The following is a 15,895-nucleotide window of genomic DNA, read 5'->3' as shown; positions in this document are numbered from 1 at the left end:
TGCAGGACAAGATCACATTAAACTATGCTAGTTTTCGATGTTGAGGGGGTTAATATCCTGAATAGTGAAATAGTACAAGTACGGGGTTTGGAAACCAGAATAAAATTGGCAGCGCATTTGGCCCCATTTGCGTTTACACAGAGAAAAAGGCCAGGCTCAGCCGCGGCTTAGCCACCTCCAGAGCGAGGCCAAATGCAAGGCCAACTTTGGCCTTGCATTTGGCCTTTTGCACGTTTACACTGAAATGGAGGTTGGCTGGGCTATCGTTGAACTGCAGCCAAGCCTCGCATCGTAAACAGGGTCTATGTGGCAAATTGAGCTATGGCTCAACTTGCCCTAAAGACCTGCATTCATGTCCATGGTACAATTGAAAACATAGTTGAGACCATGGACAATTTGTATGGAGCACTAGGCGTGGTGTGGCCTATTTTGTTAGGAAATTAGTCATTTGTCAACGTAATGACCATTTCTTTAAAAAATGTTCATTTCATTCAACATTTTGAAACATTACAAAGTGACTGATTTTGTAATGAAATAGGCCATGCAATATTTAAGGCTCTATTCAAATAGTCCATGATTTCAATTTTACCATCTTCATAAATTTATGCCATAAAGTCTAGCACATTTTACTAAATATAATGCGTGTAATCACTTCATACTTTTAAATACTTCTGAGATATGAAACTAAAAAAAAGAAGTCCATTTGATTTATGTTGGATAGTAAAAAACAAAACAAAAAACAAAAACATGTTTTTTAAAGAGAGTTTCAAAACTTACACTGCTTCTCTGTGTGGGAGTAGCAAGTAAGCACTACATGTTGCTACCTCGAATTTTTCCAGAGGATTAATTGCAATGGCATGACACAAATTTCTGCAAGACACTCAGTTATTTCTGATGCATCATGCGAAAAACAAAAATTGACCCATAATACCTTACATTCACCAAGTGCAGATAAAGTAAAATTTTAAACCATTTGAGGGTTTTCATGAAACAAGAATGGAATTTGTGTGTAGAATATGTTTCAGTGGTAATTCTAGATGCTGCATTTTTCTGGGGAAAAATATATTTGAAGAGGTTGCTTTGTCATATTTAGAATTGTTGAATATTGTCATTTGAATTGAATCAAATGATGGAAAAATCTTTTGTGTTATAAATTGTGCATTAGGAAATTTAGTGTCCATATAACATATTGTCAATGTGACTTGAAAGAAAATGATGGCCATGTTGAAAGTAGCTCTCATTGCTTATTCAATATTTTGTTTCATTGTAAGTGTAATCAATTCCAGCAGTATTGATGTTTTAGTTATATGTTTTAATAGATATTTATTGCCTACATATCAGATATGACCTGTGACAAAAGTGGTGCCATTTTTGTAGCTGCTTGCTTTCTTCAAGAAAGCTGCCATTGTTAATTGATGTTTTTTGATATTGTTTATAAAGGTTTAAAGTTGAAGGGAAGAAATGTTTCTCTTTTGTATTATAAATCACAGATCAGCAGTTTCTACTGTTTTTATATTCAGCTGAGCATTGGTTAGTGTCAAAAAAGGCTGCCATTGTCATAATGATTGCCATTGTTTATTTGAAATTCTTTGACATTGTCAAATCAATTTAAGGATTGGAACTATTTGTATGTGTGAGTGTGTGTGTGTGTGTGTGTGTGTGTGTGTGTATAAATCAGGAATTTCATTGTCCATGTTTTAGTTAAAGTGGCAAATAATTGAGTCAATATTGTGACAAGTCAATTTTTAAAGCCATGATGCGCCAAGTAATGGACATCATGAAGACTGTAGTTGATGTCCTGAACCCCGGTCAGATTCCAGTCCTTACATGTAATCAAGCACTCTACACTATGGCAAAGGGGGTCCAATGGAGCAGCCCTAGAAGTTATATTCCAGGGATTATTCCATAGTGATTTTTGGTTGACGATGCGTTTTGAGGATATCCTGACTCATATCACATTGTGTCAGATCTAAACACACATTGCAGCAGATAGGATCAACCCAGTCCTGAATGCAGTTTGCAGAGCTATCTCTGGATGTCTGCGACCAACAAGAGTAGATGACCTTTATTAACTGTGTGGTATTGCCCCACCACACATCAGGCGAGAGGTCTCAGCACAGATGGAGAAAACCAAGCAAGAAGTTAACCCTCGCCACCCACTCTACAATCGCGAACTTGCTAAAAAGAGACTCAAATCCAGACGCAGTTTTCTCCATTCAACCGAATCCCTTGATGGCACCGCCCACGGTCGAAGGATTACCCTATGGTCCAACCACCTCCAGTCTGTGACGAATAAGCTCTCCTATGGACCAAGTGAATCACTCCCTCCGGGTTCAAGTGAGGCATGGCCCACCTGGTCATGCCTGAATCGCCTACGGACAAGAACAGGACGATGCAAAGTCCTCATGCAGAAATGGGACTACAATAGGGATGGAGAAACTGCTTGCAACTGTGGGCAGGATCAGACAATGCAACATCTTTTGGTCTGCCCCCTCCTACCAGAGCCATGCACTGTCAATGATCTGGAGACTTTCAACACCAAAGCCGGATCCTGCACTCTGCACTGGGCAGGACTTGTGTGGTGACTCGAGAAGAAGAAGAAGAAGAAGCAGATAGGTTGCAGACAGATTCTTGCAGCATGAGAGCAAACTGAGCAGGAGACAATTTGAGCTATCAACTGTGGTTACTAAAATGGCAACATTTTTTGCATAACATAATTAAAACCAGACGACTCTGCTGTACTTCTTGGTCTCTAATGGAAGAGACATTAGCACCAACAAAGATCTCATCACCACACAAGGTAGTGACATTCTTTGCTGCGATTGTCCGGACATGTCAGATGATAGCACCGTGCACGTGTGAGGAGGCAGACACTGGTACATCATATACTTGTGCACCTATAGGATGCCGTACATTCGCAGATTAGCAACGTGCCAATATGCACTGTTCATACAAGTGTTGCACCCTTTGAGCTTGTCCTAGCAGCAGCCATCACCGGAATATCCATGAACAGTGGATTGCCTTTGGAGCTGGGAAGAACTTCAGGTTCATAGCTTCTTTATGGGATCACCAAAACTTGGCTGATGTGTTGCCATGCCAATGTTTCATGTTTTTAGTGGCTGTGGCTTAGCGTCTTGTTTTTGTAACAAGGCAGAAAGATTGCGTGGGTACCTGGACTACCTATGAACAAATCACAACCGTATTCAGCGCCTTCTATGCTATGCAGACTTACATACTATTGAGGAGTAGATGCAGCTCAATGGAGCAATTTGTAGTTTGTTGGAGTGTCGCTGAAAGAAAAGAATAGATGCAGAGTGTTAAAGTTGACAATGCCAGAATGTGACTTTGCAGTGTGCAGCTCCTTATTTGTTGTTGTTGTTGTTGTTGTTGTGTTTTGTTGTTTGTTTTGTTTTGTTTTGTTTTGTTTTGATTTTTTTTTTTTTTTTTTTTGTGCAGGGGGAATTGGCCTGAGTTTCAAACCCACAAAAAAAAAAAGGGTGCTGGCAAGCATCTTGAAAGGTAGCTATTTTTGTCACAGGTCAAATCTGAGATGTTATGCACACAGTAAAATTACTGATGTTTGACTGAAAATACCACAGGAAAACATTTGCACCCAACAATGTATTTAATCTCTAATATCAAAAACTTGCTAATAAAGATATATAGCCATTTTCATAATGGTCACCATTTTTGTCAAAGTCAAATTTGCCTAGCTCTACATCCGTATTTAAGCTAGTATTTTCACGTACAGTTATTTTGGTAATGAGAAGATCACATGAAGTGTATTAACAGGGTATTATACAGTAGAAATCAGTGTGTGACCAGTTGGACTGTCTGTTGCAAATGTTGCGTAGAGAATTCTTACAGTTTTGAAGCAATCTTTATGGAAATAGGGATACATCATGAAATTGAGGCTTCTTGGCTGAGCAAAACTGGAAGGGTGTCATAATTTTCTTGTTACTATTTGCTGTGTTTTTCACTTTATATTGAAAGATACAACAGAGGTTAATGTTAATTGGGCAAAATTGTATACCTCATTGGAAAACATCGAGTGTTGTTGTCTGGGAAAGCTGATTTTTTTTTTTCAGCCTTTTTTTACAGGAATCTGCCACATATTGTCAGTTGAGAATGATAAGGGCTTTAAGGTGCCACTGAATCTATAATGTTCAAGACAACTTAATGCCCTTCTCATTCTCAACAGATGAGTATGATGGATGTGTGTCAGTTGAAAGTTCATGTCACAGAAGGAAATCCCCCAAATATGCAAATGGAAGTGATAAATCAAGGGTCTTTTGTTTGATATTGGTATGTAAATGTTACATGTAGAATTGCACAGATGCGAATTATGAGGTATGCAACAATGGAATGTTGTGTGAGCAAAACATGCCATTCTAAAAATGTCTGTCAGTGAATGTGCTTAGACTGTAATTGCACAGGTATTATTATTGTTATTGTTACTATTTTTGTTATATTTATTTGTTTCATTCATTTACTTATTTATTTATTCATTTATTTATTTGGCCATGCAATTGCAATTTAAAGTACAATTTCATGTTACATACAGGGTATAAAGACTCATGTATAAACCCATAATTGCTGGAAATTGCACATGTAAACATAAATGTCAAAGTTGGGTTGAAGCAAATTGACCAAGTTTGCAACTGACATGAAAGAAAGTTAAGTCACATGGCACAGAAATTAGGGCATGAACATTGCATGTTTTGTAGACATGGAAATGGAAAAAATGAGACTTCCTGTGATGCAGCCATAAATAATGAATGAGTTGATGAGAGTTGAGAATAATTGCAGAAATCAATTTAAAGCTCTGTTGTAGTTGATGCAGCTGTATTGTGTCAGTTTAGTTCAGATTTCAGAGTTCTACGCTTATTCATACAGTGGTGAAAATTATGGATAGATATTTCCCTTGGAGCAAGACTGAAGGTGTTATGTCAACGGAACTGTAACACACAAACTATGAATCAGTTTGAAGCTGACATGCACTTCAGAATGTGGTAAAATTATTAATACCGGCACATGTATGCAAAAGTTGCAGCTACCGTACAGTGTAATTGTGTACTTGCAGCCTTATTTCAATAAAAATTGGATTAGTTTCATGATTTGAGAACAGACACAGTGCATAAATTATGTATTTAGTGTTGATATTTTGGGTGCTTGTTTGTTAAAATTATTCCCAAGGTTCGCTATTCTGAAGGGTCGTTAATCCGAAACACAGAAATTTCCTGCACCGAAAGGTTCGTTAATCCGAAAATGAAAAAGGGTTCATTATCCGAACATTTGTGGCGTTATTCCTAAGGTTTGTTATTCCAAAGATTCATTAATCCGAAATGAAATTCGGAACAATGAACCTTCGAAATACCAAATCTTTTGACTAAAGAGCCTTCGAAATAACGAACCTACACAATAACGAGCTGTAACCAATATTTTAAGTCTTGAGATCAAATACTTGATTAGTTCATTTTGTTCATTGCATGCAAGGCAGGTAGTGATATAACAGCGGAGTAAAATATACCTGTACATGTGCCACTTTGACGTAGAGATACAGCAATACATACAAAAAGTGCATTGGCTGTTAATCCCCAACCATTGTATGTGACAGTGTAAAGGGATGGCACAGTATTGGTGGAGATGAGGATCGTGCTTTTAACTTTTCGCAGGATACCTAGTAACTTATGAAGTAGTATGTAGCATACCATTTGAAGAGGAATTCAAAGTTTAATTGAAGAAAATCAGGTTTGGAATGACTGAAACTTGAATTTTTCATGGATTTACATGTTCTTTCATATTTCATAAAAGGTTTCTCATTATCTTACCAAAAAAAAAATGTTAGAAAGCCTGAAATTAGGTCTCGAATAAAACTTTATTGCACAATCATTTTAATGAGTCAGAGCATGCATTCATCAAGAGTAAGAGCAAAAAAGCTTACACACGTATGCACATAAGAGGTTGAATGTGTGGTTACAAAGTAAACTATGCTTTTTTCATGTGACAACAAATATCTGGTGTATCAAATAGGAATAGTAAGATAATTTTCAGATGATAAGAGTAGCCGGTTCAATATCATTCATAAGAGCATGCATTAAGCACACAATGGTGATTGTGCTAACTACAGGTATGTGGGTGGATAAAAAGGAATACACTGTATATGCAATAGCAAAGTACAGTTGTATGAGCTATACATTGTTTAACAGGCAAGTGTTAAAAGAATATGCACACAACAGAAACTGTGTAACACGAAAGCAACATTATTTATGGAATATGAATATTTCTGTTGTTCACCTATGTGTACGCAGATGGAATTAACCATGACCATGACCATGAGAGTAACCAGAGTAGCTGACCCTTGGTGAATCTTTTAAGAATGCAATAAAGAAACATATCACAACAATCAAAATATGATAAGAATCTACTTTCTTCCTAAGCTATTCAGAGGCGTAGATATGCAAGGCAAGTTGCTTTTGGGGTTTTTTCAAACGTGTGTGTCTGTGTGTGTGTGTGTCTGTGTGTGTGTCTGTGTCTGTGTGTATGTGTGTTTGTCACAAAAGATGTTGCTTTGGTAATCACAATTGTCCAGAACCTTAGCTTGTGGAGCAAAATTCTTCTACAGTATTAAAACATTTTTTTTTTTTAAATACAAATCAGTGATTCGAGTCTTGATCGTAATAGGCATGACCATACAGACTTCATCTGTGTTTAGAGACATTGGCCGTGTGATGTTTGGATTCTCATTTAGAAAAATGGAGTCATATCTGTCATCTTTGGTGCCAAATTCTGCATACACTATAACGAAGATACAGCAACAAGCACATATGACCTTTGACCCACCTTCATACTCCCTAGATGGCATCTGAGCAAAAAGTGGTTGTTTTGTGAAATGATTCTTGCGACATCGTCTATACGTGTGCAAAATATGGGAAAGATAGGACCGGTATTCACCAAGATACAGGATGAAACATTTATGACCTTTGACCCTAATTTGCATATCCAAGATGATGTCCGATCAAATAGCTGTTATTTTATGAAATGATGTACGTGACATGAATTAAACATGTGCAAAATATGAGGGTGTTTTGAGTCATTGCAAAGAAAGTTGCAGAAAGAAAGAAATAACTCAAAACATCGAAGATAAGCTTTAATTTCAGCCAAATTTTTTAACGTGATCCCGACATCGTATGACAAACCAAAGGGAACACATACGATTACAACATATTAAAATCAAGGAGAAAATCTCCGAATGGTAAGTGAGCTAGTGCTCGATATTTAAGACAATCATGTCAATTTTCACATCTAGAAAAATTCCCTCCCACAGAAATAACACGGCACAACGAAGATACACAAAGAAGTACATATGACCTTTGACCCCACTTCGCACAGACAAGATGGCATCTAAGCAAAAAGTGATTATTTTGTGAAGTGATCCCTGTAACATGGTCTTTGCGTGTGCAAAATATGGAAGAGGTAGGACATGTATTCACCTTGACCGAAAGATCGGTCTGTATCTGTCCGTCGGGGAATGTTCCGCGGAGACTGCGTCTGGCTTCACGGATCCCCTCCGACAGCGTTAATGGCAAAACATAAAAGAGTCCTCCGGACAGACGGATCTTTCTGTCTAGTATTCACCAAGACACAGGATGAAACATTGATGACCTTTGACCCAATTTACATGCCCAAGATGGTGTCTGATCAAGTAGTTGTTATTTTATGAAATAATGTACGTGACATGAACTAAATATGTGCAAAATATGGGGATGATAGGAGCTGTTTTTCTTGAGTTATTGCAAAGAAAGTTGCAGAAAAAAAGAAATATCTCAAAACGTCTAAGATAAGCTTTATTTTCAACCAAGTATTTTGACGTGATCCTGACATCGCATAAAAAAACAAAGGGCACATTACGATAGCCCAAAGTCTCAGCTATAACATATTAAAATCTGGGAGAAATTCACGGAAGCATAAGTGAGCTAGTGCTCGATAAAGACAATCATGTCAATTTTCACATCTAGAAATATTCCCTCCCATGAGATAACACGTCATAACGAAGACACACAAAGAAGTACATGTGACCTTTGACACCTGGGGCTGTTTTTCTTGAGTTATTGCAAAGAAAGTTGCAGAAAGAAAGAAATATCTCAATACATCGAAGATAAGCATTAATTTCAACCAAGTTTTTTGACGTGATGACGACGTCGTATGAAAAAACAGAGCGAACATTATCGATAGCCCAAAGTCTCAGCTACAACATATTCAAATCTGGGGGAAATTCACTGAAGGGTAAGTGAGCTAGTGTTCGATAAAGACAATCATGTCAATTTTCACATCTAGAAAAATTCTCTCCCATAGAGATAACACGTCATAACGAAGATACAGAAACAAGTACATATGACCTTTGACCCCACTTTGCACAGACAAGATGGCATCTGAGCAAAAAGTGATTATTTTATGAAGTGATCCTTGTAACATGGTCTTTACGTGTGCAAAATATGAGAAAGATAGGACATGTATTCACCAAGATACAGGATGAAACATAAATGACCTTTGACCCTAATTTGCATACCCAAGATGTTGTCCGATCTAGTAGTTGTTATTTTATGAAATAATGTACGTGACATGAACTAAACATGTGCAAAATATGGGGGTGATAGGGCGTGTTTTTCTTGAGTTATTGCAAAGAAAGTTGCAGAAAAAAGAAATATCTCAATACATAGAAGATAAGCTTTAATTTCAACCAAGTTTTTTCATCGTGATTCCGACATCGTATGAAAAAACGAAGGGCAACTTGACGATAACGCAAAGTCTCAGCTACAACATATTAAAATCTGGGAGAAATTCACCGAAGGGTAAGTGAGCTAGTGCTGGATAAAGACAACCATGTCAATTTTCACATTAAAAAAAATCCCTCCCATAGAGATAACACGTCATAACCAAGACACAAAAAGAAGTACATATGACCTTTGACCAAAATTTGCACAGACAAGATGGCATCTGAGTAAAAAGTAGTTATTTTGTGAAATGATCCTTGTAACATGGTCTTTGCGTGTGCAAAATATGGCAAAGATAGGACATGCATTCACTAAGATACAGGATGAAACACTTATGACCTTTGACCCTCATTTACATACCCAAAATGGTGTCCGATCAAGTAGTCGTTATTTTATGAAATAATTTACGTGACATGAACTAAACATGTGCAAAATATGGAAGTGATAGAGGCCGTTTTTCTTGAGTTATTGCAAAGAAAGTTGCAGAAAGAAAGAAATATCTCAATACATAGAAGATAAGCCTGAATTTCAACCAAAATTGTTGACGTGATCCCGACAACGTATGAAAAAACGAAGGGCACACTTACGGTAGCGTAAAGTCTCAGCTACAACATATTTAAATCTGGGAGAAATTTACCGAAGGGTAAGTGAGCTAGTGCTCGATAAAGATAGTCATGTCAATTTTCATTTCCAAAAAAACTGCACTCCCATAGAGATAACACGTAAACTGGTCAAATTTGACAAGATTACTTTCAACCCATTTTTACGAGGTGATACCGTTATCCAGTCAAAATTTTGTAATTTTATGTTTGAAAGAACATTAAATAAGCTACAACATACTGAAATATGGGTGAAAATTGACAAAGGACTAGTGAGATACGCTCGAATAAACTTGAAATTTGATGACGTCATTTTGAAAATTTACTTTTTTTACTTTATTAAGAAATTTGATATCTTTTAATCATTTTGTCAACATTGCCACCCTATGAAATGACACGTACAACTCATCAGCTTTCAAAATATGTAAAGAAAATGGGGGGTCACCGTCCATCCTGACGAGTAAAATCGGATTTAAAATTGGTGGTTTTTTGGCATAGTTGCACTGTACATCGCCATTGACGTGCGCGCGGAATTTCAACTTTGACGGGCCCGTATGACGTCATATTGAGTTGGATTGAGTTGAAACTTGGTAGAAATATTCCTTGACATTTCAGACATCCGATCAAAGTGAAAAAAACGGGAAATTTCAATTGCATATGAGCTGTGCGTGCGTATATGCGCGCGCGCGTACGCGTCCGTCCGATTTTTTCAATTTTTCAAAAAATGCTCCAAATGGTCTGAAACGTGTGCAAAAAAAATTTGAGCTCGATTGGAGCATACAAATATTTTAACGCGCGCGTACGCGCACGTTTTAAGAGAAAATATGAATTTTGAGAACATGAGTAAAATGCGCATAACTTCAAATATATGTGACGTAAATTTCATTGAAAATTTTTATTCCATTAATGAGATATGATTGAGAATGTGTTTTCATATAATGACGTCATAGTGACGTCACGGTCAACTGATCACATTGATACATTAGATTTGTCGTCTTTGGGACATGATGCATACATGGTATGATTTTGAAATTGATAGGCAGCGGACTTTCTGAGCTAACCTCTGCACAACTTTTGCGGAGAAATAAAGAAAGAAAGAAGAAGAAAGAATCCGTACAGATACAGAAGGTGATCCGAAGGATACTCGGATCACCTAACTAGACTTGGAATTTGTCAAGACTGACAAATTAGGTGATCCGATTTTTTTTAATCAATGATTCGAGTCCTGATCGCAATAGGCATGACCATATAGGTTTCATCTGTGTTTAGAGACATTGGACGTGTGATATTTGGAATCTCATTTAGAAAAGAGAGTCAGGTCTGCCATCTTTGGTACCAAATTCGGTATACACTATAACGAAGATACAGAATGAAGTATATTTGACCATTGACCCAACTTTGCACAGCCAAGATGGCATCTGAGCAAAAAGTGGTTATTTTGTGAAATGATTCTTGTAACATGACCTTTGCGTGTGCAAAATATGGGAAAGATAGGACATGTATTCACCAAGATACAGGTTAAAACATTTATGACCTTTGACCCTAATTTACATACCCAAGATGGCGTCTGATCAAGTAGTTGTTATTTTATGAAATAATGTACGTGACATAAACTAAACATGTGCCAAATACGGGGATGATAGGGGCTGTTTTTCTTGAGTTATTGCAAAGAAAGTTGCAGAGAGAAAGAAATATCTCAATACATCGAAGATAAGTTTGATGTCAACCAAGTTTTTTGACGTGATCTCGGCATCGTATGAAAAAATGGAGAATCACTGATGATAGCCCAAAGTCTCACCCACAACATATTAAAATCTGGGAGAAATTTACAGAAGAGTAAGTGAGGTAGTGCTCGATAAAGACCGTCATGTCAATTTTCATTTCCAGAAAAATTCCCTCCCATAGAGATAACACGTAAACTGGTTAAATTTGACAAGGTTACATTATATCCATTTTCACGTGGTGAAGACATCATCCGATTAAAACTTTGATTCACAAAACTTAAAGAGTATTACATTGGCTACAACATACTAAAATCTGGAAGAAATTCACCGAAGGGTAATTGAGCTAGTCGTCGATAAAGACAATCATGTCAATTTTCACATCTAGAAAAATTCCCTCCCATAGAGATAACACGTCATAATGAAGACAAAGAAAGAAGTACATATGACCTTTGACCCTACTTTGCACAGACAAGATGGCGTCTGAGCAAAAAGTGGTTATTTTGTGAAATGAGTCTTGTAACATGGTCTTTACGTATGCAAAATATGGGAAAGATAAGACATGTATTCACCAAGATACAGGATGAAACATTTTTGACCTTTGACCCTAATTTACATACCCAAGAAGGTGCCCGATCAAGTAGTTGTTATTTTATGAAATAATGTACGTGACATAAACTAAACATGTGCAAAATATTGGGCTGATAGAGCTTGTTTTTCTTGAGTTATTGCAAAGAAAGTTGCAGAAAGAAAGGAATATGAAAATACATGGAAGATAAGCTTTAATTTCAACCAAGTTTTTGGGCATGATGCCGACTCCGTATGAAAAAACGAAGGGCACACTTACGATAGCCCAAAGTCTCAGCTACAACATACTAAAATATGGGAGAAATTCACCGAAGCATAAGTGAGCTAGTGCTCGATAAAGATAGTCATGTCAGTTTTCATTTCCAGAAAAACTGCACTCCCATAGAGATAACACGTAAACTGGTCAAATTTAACAATGTTACTTTAAATCCCTTTTTACGAGGTGATGCCGTCATCCAATCAAATTGTTGTTATTATATATCTGAAAGACCATTTAATAAGCTACAACATATTGAAATTTGGACGAAAATCAACTAAAGAATAAGTGAGATATGCTTGAATGAACTTGAAATTTGATGACGTCATTTTGAAAATTTACTTTTTTAACTTTATTAAGAAATTTGATATATTTTAATCATTTTTCCAGCATTGTCAACCCATGAAATGACATGTACAACTCATCAGCTTTCAGAATATGTAAAGAAAATGGGGGGTCACCGTCCATCCTGACGAGTAAAATCGGATTTAAAATTGGCAGTTTTTTGGCATTGTTGCACTGTATATCGCCATTGACGCGCGCGCGGAATTTCAACTTTGACGGACCCGTATGACGTCATTTTGAGTGGGATTGACTTGAAACTTGGTAGAAATATTCCTTGACATTTCAGGCATCCGATCTGTGTAAAAAAAGTGGAAATTTCTATTGCATATGAGCTGTACGTGCGTATATGCGCGCGCGCGTACGCGTCCGTCCAATTTTTTCAATTTTACAAAAAAATGCTCCAAATGGTCTGAAACGTGTGCAAAAAAAATTTGAGCTCGATTTGAGCATACAAATATTTCAACGCGCGCGTACGCGCACGTTTTAAGAGAAAATATGAATTTTGATTATATGAGTAGAATGCGCTTGACTTGAACTATATGTGACGTAAATTTCATTGAAAAATTCCATTCCATTAATGAGATAGGAGTGAGAATGTGTTTTCATATAATGACGTCATAGTGACGTCACGATCGACCAATCACAATGATACATTAGATTTGTCGTCTTTGGGACATGATACATATATGGTATGAGTTTGAAGTTGATACTCTGAGTACTTTTTGAGTACGTAGATACACAACTTTTGTCCAGAAATAAAGAAAGAAGAAGAAGAAGAAGAAGAAGAAGAACAAAGAATCCGTACAGATACAGAAGGTGATCCGAGAGGATACTCGGATCACCTAACTAGAGATTGTAATTTGTCATCACTGACAAATTAAGGTGATCCGATTTTTTTTTTAATCAATGATTCGAGTCCTGATCGTAATAGGCATGACAATACAAGTTTCATCTGTGTTTAGAGACATTGGCCGTGTGAGGTTTGGATTCTCATTTAGAAAAGGGAGTCATATCTGCCATCTTTGGTACCAATTCTGTATGCACTGAATAACGAAGATACAGCAACGAATACATATGACCTTTGACCCACCTTTACACTCCCAAGATGGCATCTGAGGAAAAAGTGGTTATTTTGTGAAATGATTCTTGCGACATCGTCTATATTCGTGTGCAAAATATGGCAAAGATAGGACAGGTATTCACCAAGATGCAAAATGCAAAGTCTTAGGTACAACATAAAATCTGGGAGAAATTCACCGAAGGGTAAGTGAGAGCTAGTGCTCGATAAAGAAAAGCATGTCGATTTTCACATTAAAAAAAAATCCCTCCCATAGAGATAACACGTCCTAACGAAAATACAGAAAGAAGTACATATGACCTTTGACCTCACTTTGCACACCCAAGATGGCGTCTGAGCAAAAAGTGGTTATTTTGTGAAATGATCCTTGTTACATGGTCTTTGTGTGTGCAAAATATGGGAAAGATAGGACATGTATTCACCAAGATACAGGATGAAACATTTATGACCTTTGACCCTAATTTACATACCCAAGATGGTGTCTGATCAAGTAGTTGTTATTTTATGAAATAATGTACGTGACATGAACTAAACATGTGCAAAATATGGGATTGATAGCCATTGTTGTTGTTCATCTATTGCACAGAAAGTAGTAGAAAGAAAGAAAAATAAAGAAAAAAATATGTTATTTTATAGAAATTTGAAGGAGAAGCATAAAAAAATCAGAAAAAGATAAAGTTAGGAAGGGAGATTAAGACTAACTAAAGAAAAAGAAGAAAAAAAGTGTTTAAAAAAATGAAAAAAAAAATATTGGCAGGGGTGAGCCTCGAACCAGGGACCTTAGGATTACGAGTCGGATGCGCTATGCAATGACCTATTTCATGCTCCATAGGCCCTGTGTATTAAGCAAAATGACGCTGCATCGAAGCCACGTGCCATTTTCAACCAAGTTTTTCGACGTGATGCCGACGTCGTATGAAAAAATGAAGGGCACACTTACGATAGCCCAAAGTCTCAGCTACAACATACTAAAATCTGGGAAAAATTCACCGAAGCAAAAGTGAGCTAGTGCTCGAAAAAGAGAGTCATGTCAATTTTCACTGCCAGAAAAACTGCTCTCCCATAGAGATAACACGTAAACTGGTCAAATTCTACAAGGATACATTCAATCCATTTTTACGAGGCGATGACGTCATCCAATCAAAATGTTGTTTTTAAATTAATGAAAGAACATTTCATAAGCTACAACATACTGAAATATGGGAGAAAATTGGCAGAGGATAAGTGAGATACGCTCGAGTAAACTTGTAATTTGATGACGTCATTTTGAAAATTTACTTTTTTTACTTTATTAAGAAATTTGATATCTTTTAATCATTTTGTCAGCATTGCCTACCCATGAAATGACATGTACAACTCATCAGCTTTCAATATATGTAAAGAAAATGGGGGGTCACCGTCCATCCTGACGAGTAAAATCGGATTTAAAATTGGCAGTTTTTTGGCATAGTTGCACTGTATATCGCCATTGACGCGCGCGCGGAATTTCAACTTTGACGGCCCCGTATGACGTCATATTGAGTCGGATTGACTTGAAACGTGGTATAAATATTCCTTGACATTTCAGACATGCGATCAAAGTGAAAAAACTGGAAATTTCAATTGCATATGAGCTGTGCGTGCGTATATGCGCGCGCGCGTACGCGTCCGTCCAATTTTTTCAATTTTTCAAAAAATGCTCCAAATGGTCTGAAACGTGTGCAAAAAAATTTTGAGCTCGATTGGAGCATACAAATATTTCAACGCGCGCGTACGCGCACGTTTTAAGTGAAAATATGAATTTTGAGAACATGAGTAGAATGCGCATAACTTTAAATATATGTGACGTAAATTTCATTGAAAAATTCTATTTCATTAATGAGATATGATTGAGAATGTGTTTTCATATAATGACGTCATAGTGACGTCACGGTCGACTGATCACAATGATACATTAGATTTGCCGTCTTTGGGACATGATGCATACATGATATAATTTTGAAATTGACAGGCAGCGGACTTTCTGAGCTAACCTCTGCACAACTTTTGAGGAGAAATAAAGAAGAAGAAGAAGAAGAAGAAGAACTAGAGATTGTAATTTGTCATCACTGACAAATTAAGGTGATCCGATTTTTTTTATCAATGATTCGAGTCCTGATCGCAATAGGCATGACCATACAAGTTCCATCTCTGTTTAGAGACATTGGCCGTGTGATGTTTGCATTCTCATTTAGAAAAGGGAGTCATATCTGCCATCTTTGGTACCAAATTCTGTATACACTGAATAACGAAGATACAGCAATGAATACATATGACCTTTGACCCACCTTTGCACTCCCAAGATTGCATGTGATGAAATAGTGGTTATTTTGTGAAATGATTCTCGCGACATCGTCTATACGTGTGAAAAATATGGGAAAGATAGGACAGGTATTCACTAAGATACAAGATGAAACATTTATGACCTTTGACCCTAATTTACATTCCCAAGATGTCCGATCTAGTAGTTGTTATTTTATGAAATAATGTACGAGACATGAACTAAACATGTGCAA

The sequence above is a fragment of the Diadema antillarum genome, unplaced genomic scaffold (genome assembly GCF_040938485.1).
Source record: "Diadema antillarum isolate AM-2024a unplaced genomic scaffold, OU_Dant_1.0 seq00001509_RagTag, whole genome shotgun sequence".
In the NCBI taxonomy this organism is placed as follows: domain Eukaryota; kingdom Metazoa; phylum Echinodermata; class Echinoidea; order Diadematoida; family Diadematidae; genus Diadema; species Diadema antillarum.
The sequence above is the reverse complement of the archived record's forward strand: the minus strand, read 5'-3'. Positions refer to the sequence as shown.